The sequence below is a fragment of the Macaca mulatta genome, chromosome 9, assembly GCF_049350105.2.
Source record: "Macaca mulatta isolate MMU2019108-1 chromosome 9, T2T-MMU8v2.0, whole genome shotgun sequence".
NCBI lineage: Eukaryota > Metazoa > Chordata > Mammalia > Primates > Cercopithecidae > Macaca > Macaca mulatta.
The window spans coordinates 78819615-78843971 of record NC_133414.1 but is presented as its reverse complement, the minus strand read 5'-3'; the positions used below and the strand labels follow the sequence as shown (position 1 = coordinate 78843971).

Here is a 24357-nt window from a genome sequence, read left to right as displayed (position 1 = left end):
TTTTTTCATCGTTTTACATTCAATGTTCCTGTGTCATCATATTTGAAATGAGTTTCTTACAGACTGTGTAGAGTTGTATCAAGTTTTAAAATCCACTCTACCAATTTATGTTCTTTTTTTGCTTTTTCCTGTCTCACTGTGGGTTTCTTGGACATTCTATTAAGAATTCCATTTTGATTTATTTACAATGTTTTCGAGTGTATTTCTGTATGGTTTTTTAGTGGCTGCTGTAGGTATTTTATTTTATATATATATATAAAAAATGTATCACAGTCTACTGGTATCCTTGTTTTACCAGTTCATGTGATGTATACAAGCTCACTTCTCTTATGTTCTTTTATCTCCCTTTGTTGATAATTGTTTTAAATATTTCCTCTACATACATTTAGAGCCATATCAAGTAGTATTGTAAGTTTTGCTTCAACTGTCAAACACAATTTAGAAATCTGAAGAGAAAGAAAGTCCATTGTATTTACCCATATTTTTACTTACTGGGCTCTTCCTTCCTTATGTTCCAGACTGTCTTCTATTATTGTTTCCTTTCTGTTTAGAGAACTTCCTCTAATCATTTTTTTACAGCAGATTTGTGCTGGGTGAGGTGTCAGAGCCCCTGCATCAGGAAGTGGTTGACTTATGGGCTGTTAAGAAGAATTTACCGACAGCAGTATTGATTTGAAAAAGGCAAGTTTGATTACAAAGAAAGAACGCTGCAGAGGAGTGCAGTGGGGCACCTCAGCAAGAGAGGACTGAGCACACCAAGGTGGATTTTCCTTATGAGCATTTATGGACCTTAAGGTGGGAGCTTAAGGGTCATTTGGACCATATTAGCCATGTAGGTCATGATAAATGATTACATGTGTTGACATTTTGGTGCCCTAATGTCAGCAAGGGTTGTACAATGAGTTTTGGCATGGCATTCTGGAGATGTATAGAATTTCTATTTACTTACAATTTTTTTTTTTTGAAAGAGACCTGGAACCAGATGACAACTTTAGGTACTAGGGAAGTTCAATTATCTCTAAATTTCCTAGATTATGAGTTTGCCTCTGAATAGACTGTTTGATGCTCACTGGGTGGTTTTCACTTCTTTCATTATACTTCTAAATTCCTCAAATAAAGAGTTTTTTTTGGCCGGGCGCGGTGGCTCAAGCCTGTAATCCCAGCACTTTGGGAGGCCGAGGCGGGTGGATCACGAGGTCAGGAGATCGAGACTATCCTGGCTAACACGGTGAAACCCCGTCTCTACTAAAAATACAAAAAACTAGCCGGGCGTGGTGGCGGGCGCCTGTAGTCTCAGCTACTTGGGAGGCTGAGGCGGGAGAATGGCGTGAACCCAGGAGGCGGAGCTTGCAGTGAGCCGAGATCACGCCACTGCACTCCAGCCTGGGAGACACAGCGAGACTCCGTCTCAAAAAAAAAAAAAAAAAAAAAAAAAAAAAAAAAGAGTTTTTTTTTTGTCTCTGGGGCCCGCTCGAGGCTCACCAGGCGACTTTTGCTTTCCTCATTTTTCCCCTGACAAATATTTTGGTCAAATCTTTGACCCTCTATATTCCCCCATGCTCGTGTCTACCTGCTGCCTACTGGGGTCTCAAGAAAGGGAAAATGCCACAGTGAAAAGGGGCATTGAGTCCATCTGGCTAACCCCTACTGAAAGGGAGCATTGAAGGTATAGGTTGTATTTTTCCTTTCCTTGCTCTCTGTCGTGAAGGGAATGAAGGAAATGAAGGGTCATGAAAAACTCATTCATGAAGAGGTGGGGAAGATCAGATACCATCAGGAGGCCGGGGTTGGGATTACATAGTCATCTGTAGGTGAAACTGTTGTCATCTGAAAGATATAAAGTTAATGAGATATAAGTTAAACTCAAAAAGTTTAACTTAAAAAGTCAGGGACAAAATTTTAAAAGAAGAATGACAAGGAATAAAGGTCCCAGGAATGGGAGAAGCCAAGTGATTTTTGGAAGCCAATCAGTAGAGGTTTTGGCCCAGTCTTGGTTACTTTGGGAAAGTGTGTGTAGCCATTTGGCTTGTTTGAAAATTTCTTGGACCTTAGTTTCCACTTTTCCAGATGCATTAATGTAGGTGTAGCAGGTTTTCTCGATGACAGCACGGACTCCTCCTTGTTCAGCTAGGGGGTAATCTAGAGCTTGTCTATTATTAGACCCATTCCTGCCAGTGAGTGTAAAGACTTTTCTAGTGCTGATAGACTTGTGTCAGTTTCTGCTAAGGCTATTTCAAGGGAGGTGGTAAGTTCCCATATTGAGATTTCATGGTAAGTAAAAGGGTGAGAGTTGCAATAGCTCCCACAATTCTGGCCACACTAAGTCCTAGGGCCCTTTTTCTTCTAGAATGGAATTCTGAATTGGAAGTTATGTTCAAGACACTGATTTGGGTATGAGCTATTGTTGCCAGAGTACAATCACCAAAATGAAGAGAATTATTAAGATGGGATAGGGCTGAAGTTTGAAATGGGCTTAAATAATTATTAGTAGTGCTGCAAAGTCGTGAGAGCCCACGTGGGGCAGGTAACATATTTTTGAGGCTTCTTGGACTAAGAGGGCCACTGTTGCTAATGCTCTTAGGCTGGGTTGAGGGGGAATGACCTTTCTGGGATACTAGGTCTAAAGTTTTCAAAAAATATGCTATAGGGCACTTAAAGGGCCCTAGATCTTGGGCTAAGACTCCCAAAGCTATTCCCCTTCATTCGTGTACATACAAAAATAAAGGCCTAGTCAGATCTGCTAGGGCTAAGGCTGGGACTAAGATTAAAACCCGTTTTTAAGTGTTTAGAGCATGCTTCATAACATTAGTCTAGGACAGAGGTTGCTCCTCAGTTCCCTTGAGGGATTCACATAAAGGTTTTGCTATTAATCCAAAGGAAGGAATCCATATTCTGTAAAACCTGGCCATACCGAAGCTGTTGTTTAGTTCCTGGAGTTGTTACGTTTAAGATAAGATTTTTATAAATGCTTGAGATGCTCTTTGTACTGAAGGTTAAAATAAGACCCGAAATTGAACCCTTTGTGTGGATATTCGTACCTTAGAAGGAGATACTCTGTAGCCACAGTCAGCAAGTTTATTTAGTACTAATATTGTATTTTGGTCTAAAACAGCCTTGTTAGGACTAGGATTAGCAGGTCATCCACATACTGGAGTAGATTGCTATCTGGGAGAAACTGCAGGGTAGACAGGGTTTTAGCTAGGGCCTATCCAAAATGGTGGGGCTATCTCTGAATCCCTGGGACAGAATTGTCTACGTTAACTTTGAGCTAGTTGAGTATCTGAGTCTTGCTATTCAAAAGCAAACAAAAATTGGCTGTCTGGGTATACAGGAATGCAGAAAAAGGCATCCTTAAGATCAAGTACAGTAAACCAAGCTGTGATGGAGAGAATTTGTCCAAAAAGAGTGTAAGGGTTTGGGGCAATAGGATGAATAGGAATAACAGCTTCATTAACAATTCTAAGGTCCTGTACTAGTCAGTAGGAGCCATTTTTTTTTTAAGTACAATTTCCATTTTAGTTTTCTCCGGAGAATAGTCTGTCTTCAGTCTTTAAGGACTCAGCTCCTTACATGGGATTTGGTGGGGGTCATAGGGCACCACCTACAGGTCTAAATCAGGGTGAGGGTGTTGGGTCCTTGCAGCCTTCACGAGATTGATTTCGGACTACTTTGCTGTGAATTGCACAACTCACACAGTAACGCTGCTTCACATACTGCTTGGAAAGCACATAGGCATTGAAGACGCTCGCTTCAGAAATGTCCCCGACTGCTGCGGGCTCCACTATGTTTCAAATGACAGATTTCTCAATAGCCTTGTCCTTGGGCACGCATCAGGCACAGTTCATGCAGCGAATAGGCTGCATGTGGCTGTGGCACTTTTTGGCGAGACTGTTGTTCCTTTTCTTTATCATCTTGGAGGCACGGACTGGAGAGAGGACATCTGGTTTCTTTACAGCTAAAATGGGAGTGTTGCAAGGTGAGTTGCATGGGTGCAATAATCCATGGGTTGAAAATTTTGTTACTAGGGGCTGTAACCCTTTTTGTGCTTCTAGTTTCAAGGGGTATTGGGGGGTTCTGGGGGAACTTATTGGGATTTTTAAGCTGAATGATGATGAGGGCAGCTGATATTGAATGACCAGGAATAAAAATATTCTAAACCTCAAATGGCACTTGTTTTAGAATGTGAGGTCCTATAGACTACAGTGGTTCTTTTGGTGAAGTGTGAGTTAATACAGCTGCTAGAAGATGAGGTCTTAGCTGTAAACTGCTTGTAACTTTGTAAGTCGCAATCTAATAATGAAATGGGATGGCTTGGCAGGACTAAAAAGAAGTAGGTGGGTAAAGGAATAGCCTTCCATTTTACACTGGTTTGTGTACTTTGGTGTGTTTTTGTAGTGACTGGTAATGCTTTTCCTTTCCACATTTAGTGCTTTCTTCAGGAGCTCTTGCAAGGCAGGTCTGGTGGTAATGAATTCCCTCAGCATTTGCTTGTCTGAAAAGGATCTTATTTCTGCTTTGCTTAGGAAGCTTAGTTTGGCTGGATATGAAATTCTGGGTTAGAATTTCTTTTCTTTAAGAATGTTGAGTTTTGGCCTCAATCTCTTCTGGCTGGTAGGGTTTCTGTTGAGAGATCCACCGTTAGTCTGACAGTTTTCCCTTGGTGGGTGACCTGGCCTTTCTCTCTGGCTGCCCTTAACATTTTTTCTTTCATTTCAACCTTGGAGAATCTGATAATTATGTGTCTTGGGGGTGATCTCCTCATGGAGTATATTTCTGGAGTTCTCCGCATTTCCTGAATTTGAATGTTGGTCTCTCTTGCTAGGTTGGGGAAGTTCCCCTGGATGATATCCTGAATCATGTTTTCCAAATTTGTTCCATTCTCCCTGTCTCTTTCAGATACCCCAATCATAGATTTGGTCTCTTTACAAAATCCCATATTTCTTGGAGGTTTTATTCATTTCTTTTCATTCTTTTTTTCTTTATTTTTCTCTGCCTGTGTTATTTCAGAAAGATAATCTTCAAGTTCTGAGAATCTTTCCTCTGCTTGGTCTATTCTGCTAGTAATACTTGTGATTGCATTGTGGAGTTCTTGTAGTGTGTTTTTCAGCTCTATTAGGTCAGTTATGTTCCTTTCTAAACTGGCTATTTTGGCTATCAGCTCCTTCATTGTTTTATCATGATTCTTATCATTATTTACCCAAATAATGGGTTACAACACGCTCTTTTAGCTCTTGGTTCTTAGTATTACATACTCCTTTAGCTCAGTGAAGTTCCTTTTTATCCATGCTGAAGCCTACTTTTGTCATTTCAGCCATCTCAGCCTCAGCCCAGTTCTGAGCCCTTGATGGAGAGCTGCTGTGGTCACATGGAGGGGCACTCTGGCTTTTTGAGTTTTCAGTCTTTTGGCTTTGATTCTTTCTCATCTTTGTGGGCGTATCTACCTTTGATCTTTGAGGTTGGTGACCTTTGGACAGGGTTTTTATGAAGTCTTTTTTTTATGTTGTTGTTGTTTTCTGCTTGTTTGTTTTTCTTTTAACAGTCAGGCCACTCTACTGTAGGACAGTCAGGCCACTCTACTGTAGGACTACTGTAGTTTGCTGGGAGATCTGCTCCAGACCCTCGTCGCCTTGGTTTTTCCTGTACCTGTAGGTATCACCAGTGAAAAGCAGCTGCAAAGCTGCAAAGCAGCAAAGATGGCAGTCTGCCCCTCCTCTGGAAGCTCCATCTCAAGGGGTTACTGACCTGTTGCTGGCCTAAATGCACCTGTAGAAGGAGACTAGAGACCCCAGTTGGGAGGTCTCACCCAGTCAGGAGGAAGCAGTCTGGGCTGGGCATAGTGGCTCACCTATAAACCCAGCACTCTGGGAGGCCAAGACGGGCAGATCACCTGAGGTCAGGAGTTTGAGAATAGCCTGGCCAACGTGGTGAAACCGTGCCTCTACTAAAAATACAAAAATTAGCCAGGCGAGGTGGCCTATGCCTGTAATCCCAGCTACTCAGGAGGCTGAGGCAAGAGAATCACTTGAATCTGAGAGGCAGAGGTTGCAGTGAGCTGAGATCGTGCCACTGCACCCCAGCCTGGATGGCAGAGTGAGACTCTGTCTCAAAAAAAAAAAAAAAAAAAAAAAAGTATCAGTTGCTTTTTGCTGGTTGCTTTTTGAAAGAGCAGCTATGCTCTGTGGGGGATCCCTTCAGCCCCCGATCGATTTGGGCTCTCCAAGGCCCACAGGCTGGACTGGTTGAGACACTGGAACAGCCAGGGTTGCAGTCTGCCCTGCCCCCTGGGCACTCCATCCCAGGGAGAAATTAGAACTCTGTCAGCCACACAACACAGGCAGGGGTGGCCAGAGGCCCCCGTTGGGAGGTCCTGCCCAGTACGGAGAGATGAATTGGAGTCCTGCTTAAACAAGCCGTCTGGTCACACCTTGCCAAAATAGCCTTGTCATGCTGGAGAACGGCCTCTGCCCCTGTCAGTTTGGACTCTCCAAAGCCCATGGGCTGCAATGGCTGACTTGTCTAAACAACCAAGGTGGCAGCCCACCCGTCCCCCTGGGCACTCTGTCTCATGGAGAAATCAGAGCTCTGTCTGTAGAATACGTGTGGGTGGGGGTGGCTGGAGGCCTTGGCTGGGAGGTCCCACACAGTGATGAGGAATGGATCAGGGTCCCACTTACAGAAGCAGTCTGGCTATGTTCTGACAAAGCCGCTGTGCTGCACTAGGGGGACCCTTCCTCGTCTAGACTATTTGGACCCTCCAAAGTGCACAGGCTGGAACGGCTGAATCAACCAAACAGCAAAGATGGTGATGCACCCCTCCCCCAGGTAGCTCCAGCCTGTCTCACGTATGCTGGACCTTATTGCCAGTGGCAGGCTAAAATACCTTGTGAGGTGCCATGGAAGTGGGTCCTGCAGACCCGTGTGGCTTGACTCCCTGAATTCAATCCCCTTCCTAGGGGCATGTATGGACCCCCTAATGATACAGGAGTTAAAAAGAAATTACTTAGGCAGATAGTGAGGGCACGGAAGTCCTCGGTAACATTTTCCATTAAATGAAAGGCAGCCCCAAATCATTTATCTTCTGAACAAAAAGCAGCCTCTAAAATCAAGCTGCAGACATAGATGCCGGCGGCGATTGTGCTAATCATGTTCAAAATGGTGGCTCCATCTTCCCTTCTCTTTGCCAATCACGTACACAGTAAGGAGCAGAAAAGATGGCGCTGGCCAAGGGGAAAGCCCATTTGCATAAGATTGGGGTGGAGTGGACAGTCTTCCCCATGCGCTATGGAAACATCACACCTGATCAAACCAATCCGTGGGCCCCACGTAAATCAGACACTGCCTCCTCAAGCCTGCTTATAAAATCCCGCACACTCCATCACCAACTTGTCTTTCCTTTTGGAAGCTCCTGTCTCTCACTCTCTCTAGAGAGACAGCTGTTCTCCTTTCTCTTTCTTTTGCCTATTAAACCTCTGCTCCTAAACTCCTTGTGTGTGTCCATGTCCTAAATTTTCTTGCCACAAGATGATGAACTCTGGGTTTTACCCCAGACGTTAAATCACTTCACTGCCTTGCCTGAATTGCAGATACCTTTGTTAGGGATCCGGGGGCTGGAGTACCTAAAATTCCTGGGTCTCTCTGTGTGCCTGAGCAGCTGCTCTGCCAAGACTACACAGGTCTGTGTGTTGGACCTCAGGCCCTGGTGGCGTGGACTCATGAGGGGAGAATCACGGTTTCTCAGGGTTGCACAGTCGCTCACCACTTCCCTTGGCTGGGGGCGGGGTCCCTTGGCTCCGCGTTGCTCTTGAGTGGGTCCTCGCCCCACCCTGCTTTTCTTCATTCTCTGCGGGTAGAATTGTTTCCCTGATCAGTTCCAATGTACGACCTGGATATTTCAGTTGAAGGTGCTATATTCACTTGCTCCTTTCGTTCCTCTCCCTGAGTGCCCCGGACGGCAACTGCTTCAAATCGGCCATCTTGGCGAAGGTTCCACATGAACTCAAATCGTCCACAAATCTCCATTTGCCACCACACAGGAGGCAAAATATTTTGGGGATTTTCTGAGGACTCTGTACTACTGGCATATGTGACTCCTGTGCGAGTATGTGAGGGGGATAATGTATCTGGATATGGAGGGACTGACTGGGGGATGGAGCAGATGGAGAGGGTGTAGATGAAGTAGGAATAGGCTGAGAAGAAAGTGACAGGCAAAAGGAAGGATCATCTAAGACATCAGAATTGGGGAGAGAGAAAGTTCCTTGGAAGCAAACGTGACAATTTTTAATGGAATTCTGGGTTTGGGAATAAAGCCAAAAAGACCTAAGGGACCTCTGAATCCTTTCCGGGGTTCTGGCAAAATGAGTCTAGTTGTAAAATAATATTCCAATCCAGGGTCCCATTAAGAGGACAATTTAAATTATTGGGGAGTTTATATTGAAACCTTACAAAAGAAAATCATATACTTCTTTTTGAGAGTTTGTGGGTCAAAAATGTACCGCTTTTTAAGAATGCAAGCCAAGGGCGAATCAGATGCAATGGAAGAATGAATTGAATACATGTTGGGTTTTGATAAGCCCTACAAGATCTCTGAGGCATCCCTGAGGGATTTGGACCTCCCTTTTCCCTTTGGCTCACTCTATTCGGGGGTGTCTTACCACAAATAGAGGGCCTGCCCTTGCCTGGATGACCAGTCCAGGCATGCCCTTGTTTGAGTCGTCAGCTTGAACCTAATGTGAAGCAGAACTCGCTCGTAACTTGGGATGTGGTGCCTGTGATGAAATTGAATCCAAAATGGGGTCCACAACCAGTAGACCGTGTCTGTGCAGAGTTGAGATTGCTGCTGCTTGTTTCAAGGCATGGTTTAGAATGCTAAAGTGAAAGTGGACTTGCCATCCTAGCAGGCAGTAGTGAATTCACTCTTTTGTCTTGGACTTCAGGTAACACCCAGGAGTGCCCTCAGCCAGAAACCCTCAGTTGCCAACGAGTACTCAAGCTGTTTCACTGGCAATCTGAAAATAGAAAAGAACCCTGGGCCAGGCGCGGTGGCTCATGCCTGGAATCCCAGCACTTTGGGAGGCCGAGGCAGGCAGATCACCTGAGGTCAGGAGTTTGAGACCAGTCTGGCTAACATGGCAAAATCCTGTCTCTACTAAAAATAAAAAAAATTAGCCGGGCATGGTGGTGTACACCTGTAATCCCAGCTACTGGGAAGGCCGAGGCAGGAGAATCACTTGAACCCAGGAGGCAGAGGCTGCAGTGAACTGAGATCGCACCATTGCACTCCAGCTTGGGCAACAAGAGTGAAATTCCCTCTCAAAGAAAAAAAAAGAAAAGAAAAGAAAAGAGGCCAGTTTTTTCTCCTAAGGGCAGCGACAGACAGATATCCCTTCTCTAGGGCTTCAGAATCCCACTGAAGAGTGACCTCAGCCAAGGACCTTCAGTTCCTAAGAGTAAAGAAGCAGACTATTAGGCCAGGTACAGTGGCTCATGCCCGTAATCCCAACACTTGGGAAGCCAAGGTGGATGGTTCACATGAGGCTAGGAGTTCGAGACCAGCCTGGTCAACATGGCAAAACCCTGTCGCCACAAAAAACAAGATAACAAAAATGAACCAGTCCATCGAGGGAAGAAGGGAGAAAAAAAGAAGGGAGAAATCCCAGTAAAGTCCCCAATGGGTCACCAAGATGCTGGGCGAGGTGTCAGAGCCCTGACATCAGAAAGTAATCAACTCATGGGTTGGTAAGAAGAATTTACTAACAACAGTATAGGTTTGAAAAGGAAATTTTTATTAGAAAGAATGCTGCAGAAGAGTGCAGCAGGGTGCCTCTGCCAGAGAAGACTGAGCACACCCCGGTGGATTTTCCTGAGGGGTATATATGGACCTTAAGACGGGAGCTCAAGGATAATTTGGGTCATATTAGCCATGTGGGTCATGGTAAATGATTACATTTGTCAACATTTTGGTGCCTTGATGTCATCAAGGGTTGCACAGTGAGTTTCGGCATGGCATTTGGCGATGTATAGAAATTCCAGTTACTTATGAGTTCTTTTTTTTTTTTTTTTGAAAGAGGCCTGAAAACAGAGGCCAACTTTAGATACTAGAGTAGTTTACTTCTAAATTCTCCAGAAAAGGAGTTTTGCCTACTGATGGCCTGTTTGATGCTCACCAGGTGATCTTTGATTTCCTCATATAGGATTCTGGGTTGACAGTTTTTTACTTTCATCATCTGAAAAATATTCTTACCAACCCCTGTGATTTCTGGTGAGAAAACTGCTGTCATTCTACTTGTTTTTTCTCCTATACATAAGGAGTTATTCTCTGGCTGCTTTCAAGATTTTTTTTTCTTTGTCTTTAGTTTTTAGAAGTTTAATAATTATGTGTGTTGTGACATGGATTTCTTTAGGTTTATTCTGTTTGGTTTGCTCATCTTCTTGAATCTGTAGATTTATGTCTCTTCCCCAATTTGGGAGCTTTTCAGCCATTATGTCAAGTACTTTTGCAGTCCCGTCCTTTTCCTGTTATTCTTCTAGGACTTTGATGACACAAACGTTAGATCTTTTGCTATAGTTCCACAGGTCCCTGAGGTTCTGTTTTTGCATTGTTCTAGTTTGTTTTGGTTTTGGTCTAGTGTTTCTTTTTTTTTCAGATTGGTTAATTTCTATCTCCCAGTTCACTGATTCTTTCCTCTGCCTCCTCCATTTTGCTGTTGAGCCCATCCATTGACTTTTTATTTCAGTGATTGTATTTTGCAGTTCTAAAATCTCCATTTTGTTCTTTATATCTTCCGTGTCTTTGCTGAGGCCTCCTATTTTTTTCATTTGTTTTAATTGTATTCCTAAGTTCTTATTGAAGCAATTTTGAAAAAATCATGGCTGCTCTAAAATTTTTGTCAGATAATTATAATATCTCTGTCATTTCAGTGTTGGCATGTATTGTGTTTTTCTAGGAATTTTTTCCATATCATCTACATTTTCAAATTTATTGCATAAAGACCATATCTTTGTTTCTAGGAACTATAGTGACATCTTCTTTTTCATTTTTGATACTGGACTGAATTTGTTCTCTCTCTCTCTCTCTCTCTCTCTCTCATCCCTTTCTCTCTTTTTTCTTTATCAATCCTGCCAGGGGTTATTACTTTTAGTAGTTATTTTTAGCAAACCAATTTTTCATTTTGTTGATCCTCTTCATTGTTACCTTCTACTTTCTCTAGGCTTAGTTTACTATTGTTTTTATAATTTCTTGAGATAGACATTTAAATCATTTACTTTCCTTCTTTTCAAATACATTACATGTTTAAGGGTATCCCACAAGCTTGTCAAGTTTATAGGAGACCAATGCTACATTAGTATAGCTTTTTTTTTTTTTTTTCAGACAGAGTCTCGCTCTGTTGCCCAGGCTGGAGTGCAGTGGTACGATCTCGACTCACTGCAACCTCTGTCTCCCGGGTTCAAGCAATTCTTCCGCCTCAGCCTCCTGAGTAGCTGGGACTACAGGCATATGCCACCACGCCCAGCTGATTTTTTGTATTTTTTTTAGCAGATATGGAGTTTCACTGTGTTAGCCAGGATGGTCTCGATCTCCTGACCTCATGATCCACCTGCCTTGGTCTCCCAAAGTGCTGGGATTACAGGCGTGAGCCACCATGCCTGGCCAGTGTAGCTTTAATTTGCATTTCTTTACTGAGTGAGGTTGAATTTTCATGTGTTTAAATGCTATTTGTATACATTTTTGTGACCTCTGTTCATTTTTCTGTTGGTTTGTTAGTTCGTATATGGATAGATGGATTTATGTATTAGAGAGATTATCACTTTGTAGTATGAGTAATTAAAATACTTTTTTTTCTAGTTTGTTGTTTTCCTTTTGACTTTGCCTATGCAGTGAACTCTCTTGCTAAACTGCTACTCTGCTGAGGACTTACTCACCTGCCTTTGGAGGTCAGAGAGGGTAGCTCATTTAAACCCACTCTGCTTTGGCGGGCTCTCATTAAACCTTATGAAAGATTCCACAGAACAGAGGCCAGAAGCCTGAGCTCCAGACATACTTAGGCCTGCCATTCTCTATGTGATCTTAAACCAAATTTTGATAACTCCTGACATCAGTTTCCTCATTTACAGAAATAATAATTATTCTAACTTTATGTAGCTGTTTGATGATTAAATAAGATAATGCATATAAGGTCATCTAGCACAGAGTGTGATCCACAGTAAAGGTTTGATGCATGGTATTTGCTTTTTAATTATTAGTGTTTACCAAGATCAAGCTAATGTTTTGTGAATGGCTGCTATTTTGTCCTGATGCCACTCCCCATCAGTGTACAAGAGAAAATTCTGTGACCACATGCCGTTGGCTCACCTGTTATGTCTGGTTTGCTTTGTGCATGGAGTTCTGGATTGCAGCCAGTACCATTGAGTGCTTTGATGAAGGTTGGCTGCTCTGAGAGTTTGAGTTTTTGCCAGGCTCTTTGGGTACATCTACCATAGCATCCTTTGTGCCTTTATTGTCCTGAGCTCTGCATGATTAGCCTTCTGATGGTCTTTCAGAAAAGAGAAAAGGAAAGAATGGAGGCGTGGTTAAAGACCCCACATGGCTCACTCACCTGTTTCCCCTGGGATGATCAAAGTTACCTAGTTACCTGTCATCTGACCAGGACTCACAGCTCTGGAGCTGACAGGTATAGACTGGTCTAAGCCAGCATTCAGGAAGGCCACTCAACTGGAACAGCAGGCATCAGAGTAGAAAGAATAAGCCTGAGCTCTCCAGAACATCCAAGGTCATAGAACAAAATGGCCTTAGGGGAACAAAACTGGGTCCCTGTACCTAGTTCTCCTCCTGTACTGTCTCTTAGAACCCAATAATGCTTACAATTTTATATATCTCTTCTGCAAGTCTGTAAGTTTCAAGAGGTCAGAGACCACATTTGTCTTGTTCACTACCAAGAATAGGGCTTTGATCTATGTGGTGGTTACCTGGGTATGTTTGCTTTGTGTTAATTCATCAGGCTCTTGGCACAGTGCCTGATGCCCGGTATTCACTGAATGGATGAGTACGTGAGTCATAGAGTCTCATGTATTCATTCGGATCATTCATCTACTACATGCTTGAATCCTTGCCTCATTCCTACCAAGAGTTTGCTAGCATTTATCATTTAAACACCTCTGATGACAACAAGCTCTCTACTGCTCAAGGCTGCCTGTTCATTTTCTGTTTAGGTCTCTTGCCTAGAAAGTTCTTCTTAATATTGAACTGAAATATGCCTCCTTGAGGCTTCTGGTTAGTATTCTTGTTCTATCCTTTATGGCCACACAAATCAAGTCTGGGTCTTCTTCACCATGACAACTCTTCAGACATTTGTGGTTAGTTCTCACACCCACTTCTTCTCTAGATAACCACAAAATCATTGAATATACACACATTTGTTGAATGTCTGTAACATGGAACAGATTAGAGAACATACAGGTGAAACGATATAATATCATTGTCTAGTGGTTACTGGTCTTGAGGGAGCCAGAGAAATTAAGACTTAATGTGCTAAGTGTTAGGGAAATGGAGACACAGGAAAAGAGAATTCGAGCCTACCTAGGGGTCTTAGGGAAGGTTACAAGGTAGACCAAGAAGAGAAGGATGTTCCAAGAAAAGGGAATAGCACATGCAAAAGTCTGGAGCTATAAAAGCCCAGGGCATGTTATGGGAACTCCAAGTTGTTCTAGATGGCTAGGGAGACCAGAAGACCCAGATTGTTAGAACAGATCAATTTATGCTTGCTGTCCCAGAAAACTTAATAGTATGTCCTTAGTTTCAAAATCATCCCAGATAGTCACTGTAAGTATGGTTGGGACATAAAGTCTGAGAGTGAGGTGGAAATGGGAGACATGAAGATGGAGAGAAGCAGTGGCTGATCATAGGGGTCGTTGTGGCCAAGTTCAAGAAAGGCATTCAGTTAACCGGGCTTCTTATGGTGTCTTTCCCTTCAAGATTATCTTCTCCAGATATGATCTAATTCACAGATAGATCAATACAGTCATTGACAGATGATTATTGCCGTGGATTGCCATTTACGGAGCAATTACCAGGTAAGTGCTTTCTATGTAGGCTGGGGTGAGGCCCAGGTAACCTCTGCTGACTTAGTTGTGCTTGTCTTGTAAATGATTCTCTGCCAATAGGCCTTGGGTTTTGATTTGTTTTTACTCTTGTGAGGTCATGTCCTGAGGCAACATTGGGCAATTCCCAAAGGGCCTTCTGTTCCCAACTAGAAACTTTGTAAGCCTTCCCTGGAGGGGGACAGCGGAGGTCAGGAGATGGCTTCTAGCCATAAACAGTTTGTTTTAAAGGACTTGTATGATGTGTGTATTGAAGGGATTCACATAAATATTCAAATGAAATGAGTTGAATTTGTTCTAAGATGATGCAATAGCTAGGAATATTGAGTTAGGTGTTTGGATGGGCAGCCAGGGCACATGGTTTAAACATTTGACACACTTGAATTAAATGGATAGTGGATAGTAAGAGTGGGCATTTGAAATATGTCTGAGTGAGTGGCTTCCTCTGCAGCACTCCTGCAACAGCTCTCCCTAAGTGGCAGGTATGGGTTTATATCCTAAAACTGAGTGTAGCAGTGCCCTCAAGCAGACCCACAAGGACTAGCTTGAGGCTGCTTTGTCTCCCAGAAAGCCAGTTGGCAGCAGCTATCGGAGGGCTCTGCAGGCTTCCAAGTCCCCACCACTGCCCCAACACTTGGGTGCTCAGGGGGAACATGAGGCCACTGAGAATGGTCATGTCACCCTGCCCTTCCCATTCCTCCATTGCCAACCTACTGAGATTTGGGGCTAGCATGAGAATCTATTCGTGTTAGCTTGCTAATCAGGCTGTTCTAAACAAAGTGCCACAAACTGGGTGGCCTGCATAACAGAAATGGATTGTCTCCCATCTCTGGAAGATAGAAGTGTGAGATCAAGGTGTTGGCAGGCTGGTTCCTTCTGAGAGCTATGAGGAAAAACACGTTTCATGGCCCTCCCTTAGCTACTGGTGGTTTGCTGGCAACCTTTGATGGTCTTTGGCTTATAAAGTTATCACTCTGATTGCTACCTTCATTTTCACATGGTGTTCCCCCTCTATGCATGTCTGTCCAAATTGCCCTGTTTTATAAGGACACCAGTCATATTAGGCTAGGGGTGCCCCCTATTGCTACCTTCATTTTCACATGGTGTTCCCCTCTATGCATGTCTGTCCAAATTGCCCCATTTTATAAGGACACCAGTCATATTAGGCTAGGGGTGCACCCTATTCCAGTAGTACTCAATCTTAACTCATTACATCTGCCATGACCCTATTTTCAAGTAAGGCCATATTCTGAGGTACTGGGATTGAGGACTTCACCACATGGATCGTTGGGGGACACAGTTCAACCCATAGCATTTGGGATAAATTGAAATAGCATCAGCATGAACACAGTCACTCTACTGGTTACTTCTGCCAACCAACCTTCAAGTCAGAAAGAATCCTGTGGTTAAGGGAAAGGTTCTCCAATCCAGTTGCAACAAGTTAAAGGTATAGCCCACTAGATATGGGTTAGTTTGCCCTGAGCTCTGAATATGACTTCTTCCCTGGGAATCTTGGCTTGAGGGCACATGTGGGAGCCTGCTTGCCAGGCACAGGGTAGCCTATGGCTTTGGGAGTTTTGTTTTAATCTGCCCTGTCACTTTCCAAAGGTCCGTCTTCTAAGCTTATGCCATTGTTCTATCCTAGAACCAACTATTTTCATTCTTTGCTGCGTACCTTGTCTGCCCATATGAATTCTCTCCTAGCCATTCTCCATACCACACAGAGGGATTGTTCTAAAACACAAATGTGATATTGTCAGTCCCTTGACTGACAAGACTTCAATGGCTGTTGTTCTTTGGATGGAGATCAAAACACTTTCCGACAGGACCCGGAGGTCTCAGACAGGAGGCTTGCCATCTGCGTTTGCACTTATTTAAAAAACAATTGAATTGGTGACATTCTGTTTCTTAATCTGGGTGGTGCTGAACAATGGTGTTCACTCTGTCGTCTAGCTCTACACTTTGATTTGTGGATGTGTCTGTGCCTACAGTATATTCCAATTTTTAAAAATCTTCAAAACAACTGAATGAGTTGCCCAAAGTTCTGGGAGTTCCTTGGTGGTATTATACTTTATGATCTTTTAGATCTCTTGACCGTCACCATTCAACTAGAGATTTTTTTCCCCCTTTCTATCCTGGGAGGAAAAAGATGGAATTAACAAACAGAGGTGATTCAGTGAGTTACACTGTGTCACAAGGTCACAAGATAAATCATGCACATTGTGACAAGAAAACCGCATGGTCCTATAAAATTATGTGCTCTTTTTGTCCAGAAATTATGCTGGCTTGCTATTTCCTGTTGTTAACTAAGAATAAAGAGGGACCTGCCTGTTGCCCCTGCCTGCAGTGCCTGGAGGAGAGACAGAAGTCATGACTGGCCTCCTTTCTGCCCCAGGGACTGCATTATTCCCCTCTGAAGCAACAGTCCTCCTGCTAGAGCTTGGGCAAGGAGAGGGGCTGCAGGCAACCCCTGTGTCTGCCCCAAGAAAATGGGAGTTCTGAGCAACTTAGGCATATGGAAAAAGGAGCACTCTCCACAGATGGCTGAAAAGCATTGTTGGTAACATCTGAAGCTTGAATCTAGGGGTCAATGACAAGCCCTTTAAGTTGGCTCTGTCTCTTGGAGTGCTGAACTGTTCCCACTGTTTAACATAAAGAACCAAAGTAGCCCTTGCAAAGAGAGTGAGAATAATCTCTGACTCTGGCAGGCTCTTAGGACATCATAATTTTAAAATTGAGAGAATTTAAAAAAATCTAGATTTCTGTCTTTCCTTGGAAAATTGAGATGTTGAACTACCCCACTATTCTATTTAAAATTGCCAGGGGTGGTGGCTCATGATGGTTATCCCAGCACTTCGGGAGGCTGAGGTGGGTGGATCACCCAAGGTCAGGAATTCAAGACCAGCCTGGCCAACATGGTAAAACCCCGTCTCTATTAAAAATACAAAACTTAGCTGGGTGTGGTGATGTGCATCTCTAATCCCAGTTACTTGGGAGCCTAAGGCAGGAGAATTGCTTGAACCTGGGAGGTGGAAGTTGCAGTGAGCCAAGATGGCGCCACTGCACTTCAGCCTTGGTGACAGAACGAGACTCCATCTCAAAAATAAATAAATAAATACAATTGCAGTATCCATGACATCTTGTCCCAAGCCCCATACTTTGTGCTTCCCTAACATTGCTTTGCTTCCTCTCTTTCCATAGCCCCAAGCATCTCCTAACTTACCATACAGTTTACTTATTTATTATGTTTATTGGTCTGTCTCCTTCTGTTGGAATGTAAGTTGCATGAGGGCAGGGCTCCTTGTTTTGCTCAATGATCCATCTCAGGCCTTGAATATTGCAACCTGGCATTGAATAGTTGAATGTATGTATGTTGAATGAATGTAGCCTGAAGCCTACATTCCCAATTTGTAGCAGTCACATGACCTGCCTGGGCCCCTGAAGGCATGTGTATTTGCTATGCCTGCCCCTACTGACCTGCATGCCAGCTTTTCCCTTCTGTCCCCCTCAGGCTTGTTTCTCTGGCCACACTGGCCTGGCCTCTCCTACCCCACCACTGGCCCACTGCACTTGCTCAGCCAGAACGCTCTTCCTGCCCCTCTCTGCCTGGCTAGCTCCTGCTCCTGCTGTGTTCTCAGCTCAAGCTGTCCTTGATCCCTTTGCCTAGGTCACTACCCCAAGCATAGAGAAGATTCTGCCCTTAGTCACTGACTAGAGAAAATTCCTCTCATTCAGTTTTAAGACATAAAAAGCTCTTCCTCCCTTGTGAATTAGTGTGCCCCCACCAGGCTACCCTGACCTCTGAGCTTAGGATACAGGTGCTGCCCACGCCCCTCTGAGTCAACCCTGGAAACCAGTTCTACAGGGCCAGGCAAGGAACAACTCTGGGCCAAGGGCTGAAATTACCCCACTGGTCCTCTGTCTACCTAGGACTTATATAATGCTTGGCCTCTTCATCATGTTCTATCTGTGTCAATACTCAGGAGGGTGGTGAGAGGGCCTGGCCCCCCAGGGCATTCTGGCAACATGGTCATCCTTCACAGCAGGGCCAGGACAAACACTCCCCAACCAAGTAACCACATGACAGAGGGCCCTTCCTGGGCACCTGGAGGCAGACAGATGGAGTTACCAAACAGGGGATTCTGGGAAGGGTAACCCCAGTGGGCCAAAGAGAACTCTAGACTGACAGAGGTGAGGAACAGCTTCCCCTCTCTACTCAATTTTGAGATTAGGAAATTGAAGCCCAGAGAGAGTTAATGGTGCATCCAAAGCCCCACAGCACAGTGTCCCAACAGCCCCACAAGAACCCACAAGCTTCACTACGTTTTCTGGGTCTGGGCTTCTGGGGCTGGAATGTCAGGAATTCTAGGTTCTGCCCCCATTAGCTGCAAGACCAAGGCTTAGAAAGAGATGAGAATGGATAGAATGTTGCAGCTCTTATCCAGGCATATACAAAATACAGATGACTGGGCCTCACACCTCATTCACTCCATCTGCAGGAGAGCCCTGACATGTGGATTTTGAAAGGCTCCTTGGAGATGCTGACAATCCATGCTAGATGGGCACCTGGATGATGCTTAAGTCCCTTCTAGCTTGACAAGCCCTCAGCCATAGATATTAAAATGAGGCTTGTGCTGGAGTGTATCCCTGTCATCAGTCTACAAGAGAAGCTCTCACTGGGGCAGCTGAACTCCCTAGGGAGCATCCTGGAAATTAAAAAAAAAACCTTTTGGTTGTCATAATGATGAGGCCGGTGCCTCTGGCATTCAGTGAGGAGAATAATGCGGTCCCTGGGGCAGAAATGAGGCCCATTATGACTTCTCTCTCTCCTCCAGGCGCTTCAGGCAGGGGCAACAGGCAGGTCCCTCTTTATTCTTAGTGAGGGATGCATCCCATCACAATGAAGAATTGTCCTGAGTCCTGTACATCTTTGGAATGCACTGTCAGAATATTCATAGAGGGGAAAAGCTAGTTCATAGTCACACGAGCCATAATCAACTTCTCTTTACATGTATGTTTAAAAAAAAAAAAAAAAAAAAAACACCCAGGTGCAGTGGCTCATGCCTGTAATCCCGAGGCAGGTGGATCACCTAAGGTCAGGAGTTCGAGACCAGCCTGGCCAACATGGTGAAACCTTGTCTCTACTAGAAATACAAAAATTAGCCGGGTGTGGTGGTGGGCACCTGTAATCCCAGCTACTCAGGAGGCTGAGGCAAGGGAATCCCTTGAACCGGGGAGATGAAGGTTGCAGTGAGCCAAGATTGTGCCACTGCCCTCCAGCCTGGGCGACAGAGTGAGACTGTGTCTCAAACAACAACAACAACAACAACAAAACCCCCCAAAAAACCCACCTACCTGGTGGTTTTATTATACAACCTACTTGGAGTACAACTACCATGTTGAGAGCTGTGTGTAAATTGTCCTGCATTTTGTCTGGAATGTTATCAACCTTAATCCACAGTTTTGTAAAATCACATCATCCATGGCAATGCCGCTCACATAGTAATTGAGTCACTAAGACACTACCTCTATACTGGTCTGTGTCTGCAGCTTTCCTATCCATGATGATTGTATCTAGTTCTGTGAATATCCTAATTGAGTCCTTATTTCAAAATGTCAAATATAAAGAAAACAGTGACAGCACTATTCAATTAAATATTGCCTTCCCATAATGCAAGCATATCCATTGTAAGTCCATGCCTCTGCCAACTTCATGTATTATTTTATTATCATGACATTCCCTTTTAAAGTTATAGTGCTATATTGATTTCTAGACAGTAAAGGAGAGTTACAAAGCAATATTTGTTATAAACAGGGGTGTTGGATCTGGTTGGTTTAGGACTTACTGATCTACAAGCAATAAAACCTGCAGGAAAACAGTAGATCTGTAGCTCTCAGAAAAGCCTTACAAAGGCCTAGCATGCCCTAGAGAGGGCAAGGGGCATGTTGGAAGGACTAATCAACTTGTTAGGATCAGGTTCTGATGGGGATAGAAATCAACCTACAGCAACAAGGTGAGAGGGCTGGGCTGGGCTTAGTCAGTCACAGGCTCAGATTGGAATCTTATCTGGGCACACCCTGGATGTATGTGGAGGGTGTTAGACCAATAATTCTTGGCCGGGTACGGTGGCTCACAACTGTAATCCCAGTACGTTGGGAGGCTAAGGTGGGAGAATTACTTGAGTCCAGGAACAGCCTGGGCAACATAGTGAGGCATTGTCTTTATAAATTAATAATAATAATAATAGTAATAATTATGGAGCGCTTATGGTGGATCAGGCCCCATATGTGATGGGCACACACATACATCTCTTACAATTGCCACAGCAATTTACAAAGGAGGAAGCCCAGGCTTGGACAGTTAAAACAACTTGATTCCTGGGTAGAGACCTGTCTCCCTGCCTTCAATCTACTGTTTTCCTGTAGGCCACACAATGATTTCTGGGTAGAGACCTGTCTCCCTGCCTTCAAAGCTATTTTGTCAAAGGAAGTTTATATTTATTTGGTGTTTGAGAAACAGCTGCTCTCAGTTTTTGATGTTTTGCTAGGAGTGATTGTGCAGCCTGGATAGCAACAATGGTGGGTGTATTAGTCTGTTTCACACTGCTATTAAGAACTTCCTTGAGACTGGGTCATTTATAAAGGAAAGAGGTTTAACTGACAGTTCCACATGGCTGGGGAGGCCTCAGGAAACTTACGATCATGGCGGATGGTGAAGGAAAAGCAAGCACCTTCTTCACAAGGCCGCAGCAGAGAGAAGAACGAAGGAAGAACTTTCAAACACTCATAAAACCATCAGATCTCATGAGAGCTCACCCAGTGCCACGAGAACAACCATGATTCAATCACCCTCCCTCCCTCAACACATGGGAATTACAATTTGAGATGAGATTTGGGTGGGGACACAGAGCCAAACCCTATCAGTGGGCTTCTTTAGGAAAGATGAGGTTTCTTTGGGAAATAACTCTTGGCTCTCTGAGGGCTTGGCCACTCTGACTTTGATCAAACTGGCAACTGGGGCACATACCTGGGTGAGGCCAGGGGGCCCATGATAACTTGGTGACTCGCTGCCCCTTGCTCACTCCAGTTGGCAATGTTGGGGCATTTGGTCCCTGCTGTGGCTGCTCCCATGTCTGTCTGGCCCTTGGACTCTCCTCCCCTGGTAGCCAGTTCTGCTGTGATCAGCCCAGCCCGATCTCCAGCCCAGCTGGAGCTATGTGCTGGTTTCCTGCCTCTTCTTGAGCATTCTGGGCTCCAGGAACTGTTTGTTGGTTTCCTGTGGGCCACTCCTTTCCAGGACAGACCCAGAGGCTGCAACCCTCCTAAGACCTGCCCACACCCCTGTCCTGAGGTGAGCTTCTCAAGAAGGTCCCCGGCTGAGCAAGGGGTGTCAGGAACAAGATTGGAGGCAGGAGAGTGTGTGCGCCTGCTTTATAGAGTGGGAGTGTGTGCTCATGCATGATGGGGAGGCTGTCACTAACTTGGCCAGGGATGGCTGCCATTTTAAGCAGAACCAGATTTGCTGGCATGAATTGTTTAAATGATGGTAGACACAAGCGCTGCAGGGAGATCCTCCCAGCCTAAATTAAAGAAGTCAACAGAGGGAAAAAATCCTGGGCCATCTTGCTCCACACCTCCCTCCCCTGTCCCAAGCCTTCTGTCATCTGTGGGAATTTCAGTGCCTCACTGACACCTGAATAACAATCTTTTGTCATCCTGGAAGGCACCATTATGGTACCAAAGGACAACTGGGGAGCATTGGTTCCCTCCCCAGCCCCACAGAAACTTGTTCTTCATCAGCCTCCTTAAGCCATCCCAGACAACCCACATGCTTAATACAACTATCATGCCTTCTATCTGGGCAAAGTGCCATGTGTCTGTAGACATAGCTACTCGGGAGGCTAAGACAGGAAGATCGCTCGAGCCCAGGCATTTGAGGCTGTAGTGAGCTATGATCATGGCTGTGAATAGCCACTACACTCCAGCCTGGGCAACATATTGAGACCTGGTTTCTAAATAAGCAAACAAAAATTGTGCTTTCTCTGCAAACGGAGTGTCTAGGGAAGTACTTCTTACTTTCTTGTGGATTAAGATCATCTGGGGACCTTGTTAAGCTGTAGATTCTGATTCAGGAGGTCTGGAGTGGGGCCCCAAGAACATGCATTTATAAAAAGCTCTCAGGTAAAGCCAGTGTCGCTCTCAGGGAAACCACACTTTCAGAATGGAAGCTCCAGACAGCCCTCCTCTGCCTCTGACCAGCCAGCTAAGTGCCTCCTAATGTCATTCTGCTGTCAGAGAGAGTGTGGGGTAGGAGAGCAGGGTGGTCTGAGGTCTCTCTCTCTCTCTATCTGTCTCTCTCTCTATCTGTCTCTCTCTCTCTCTCTCTCACACACACACACACACACACACACACACACACACACACACACAGCTGCATGGGCTCACAGAGTTGCAAACCCAGACCCATGTTCTAGGCTGGGCTCTGCCAGGAACTGCCAGGAGTCACATCTCTCTCTGGACCTCAGTTTCTTCATGTGTATTCTCTGGGGTGGAGCTGGCGAATAGTTGAAGATCCCTCTAGCTCTACCATTTTTTGATACTAATTAACCAACAAGCATATTTGAGGTTCTCCCTACAAAGCCTGAAGCCTTGACTTCCCATCCAAACTCCCATGCAAACTCCACCCCATCATGGCTGTGTGTCTTTGGGAGGATCATTTCCTTCTTTGGTCTTGGTGTCCTTGTTTACAAGTTGAGGGATGATAAGAGTCACCTGATCTGGGCAAGTCAGGCCATAAATAAGGCTTGTATGTAAAGGTGCCTAGCATAGTTCTTGGCAGAGTAAGGATCTGTTCAATATGATTGAATCGGTTTGTGCATCTGGGAAGAATGAGCAGACTGCATACTGTGTATTAGGGTGTAGGGAGGAATCAGATGTGACCCTGCCCTCTAGTCATCTGGGTATACAGATTCTAGATTAAAGGATGTGGGGGTGGTAACTAACAAGGAGACGGAGACGAGGTGTGCAGTTCCTGGGGGATCTGATGAAGAATTAAAGCAGAAGGGTAGGAGATGGAGAATGGGAAGGCATGCCTGAAACCCTAAAGCAACTCTTGATGAGTAGGCAACGGCAGGAGGCCCCAGAACATTTTCTGACCCTTAAACACTGAGAATGCATGTCTGCTGGGGAACAGTAGTGAGAGGGGTAAGGGCATGGGGGTGTTCATGCCTGAGTCGGGGGCTCTGGATGGTAGAGACGTCTGGGAGTTCTGATGGAATGGGGGTGAGGAGGCCTAAAGATAACCTGTTCATAGTCTTTCAGGGCCTTAACCATTCTGGCGGGGGAATTGGGAAGTGCTGTTGGGGTACGCAGAGGAGGGCAGCTGTGATAGTACATTTCATCCCGAAAGCACTACATGATGATAATGACAGTAGTGATGATGATGCCCTAATTTTAGTGTCATGGCAACATTTTCCAAGGGGATGGAATTGGGTACCCTCATTAGTGTCATTTTTGTCTGAGAGATTTCAAGAGTCTATCTAGGTGTCATTTTAAGATCTATTGGAAAAAAAAGTCTTGAATGCAGGTCACTGGCCAGTTGGTTCCATGTAACTGCACTGCCTTCTGCTTCCGCTAAAGCCATGTTATGACAACGTGGACAAGTCATGGGAAACCTATTTGAGACTTAGTTTTTTCTTTTTCTTTTTGGAGCTGGGAGTCTCACTATGTTGCTCAGGCTGATCTAGAACTGCTGGGCTCAGACAACCCTCTCGCCTCAGCGTTCCAAAGTGCTGGGATTACCGAGGTAAGCCACTGCACCCAGCTGAGACTTAGTTTTTTCATCTGGAAATGAAGGTGACCTTTGTGATCCCAGGGGCCCCTTGCACTTGTGTATAAGGAGATTCCCAGCACTGTTCATGAAAGTAGTGATGGCAGAGTAGCCTCTGGGGCGCGGGGGGTGGGGGGGCGTGGTGGAGGGGAGGATGAGGATGGGATTTCCATTAAATGAGTTTCCATGTTGCTTTTCTTCAGGCACCACTGACCTCGATGGAAAAATGAAGTCCCCGGCCCAGGAAAGAGACCCAACTCTGTGGCTGTTTTGGATTAGTTTGTACAATGCCCTGCAGCCTTACTTTCTCAGGAGGCTCCAAGTGACCAAATGTGACCAGGAAGTTTTTTGTTAAAGGCAGTCTGGAAGAGAAGTTGTGACCGTCGGCATCCCACAGCCGCCCCAGGACGGCCTGGTTGAGACATTCACTGGAG

At 44.8% G+C, this 24357-nt stretch overlaps 1 long non-coding RNA gene and 1 pseudogene across 1 annotated transcript; one reads left to right on the top strand and one right to left on the bottom strand.

Annotated features, from left to right (window-relative positions):
• The first annotated feature begins 656 nt into the window (after positions 1-656).
• LOC107000172 (uncharacterized) lies at positions 657-24263 on the top strand. The gene is made up of 3 exons (XR_013398097.1): positions 657-795; positions 13970-14067; positions 24127-24263. It is a non-coding gene; the product is annotated as an uncharacterized LOC107000172 (long non-coding RNA).
• LOC114670129 (putative ribosomal protein eS26-like pseudogene) lies at positions 3567-3911 on the bottom strand (annotated as a pseudogene).
• Positions 24264-24357: the final 94 nt, after the last annotated feature.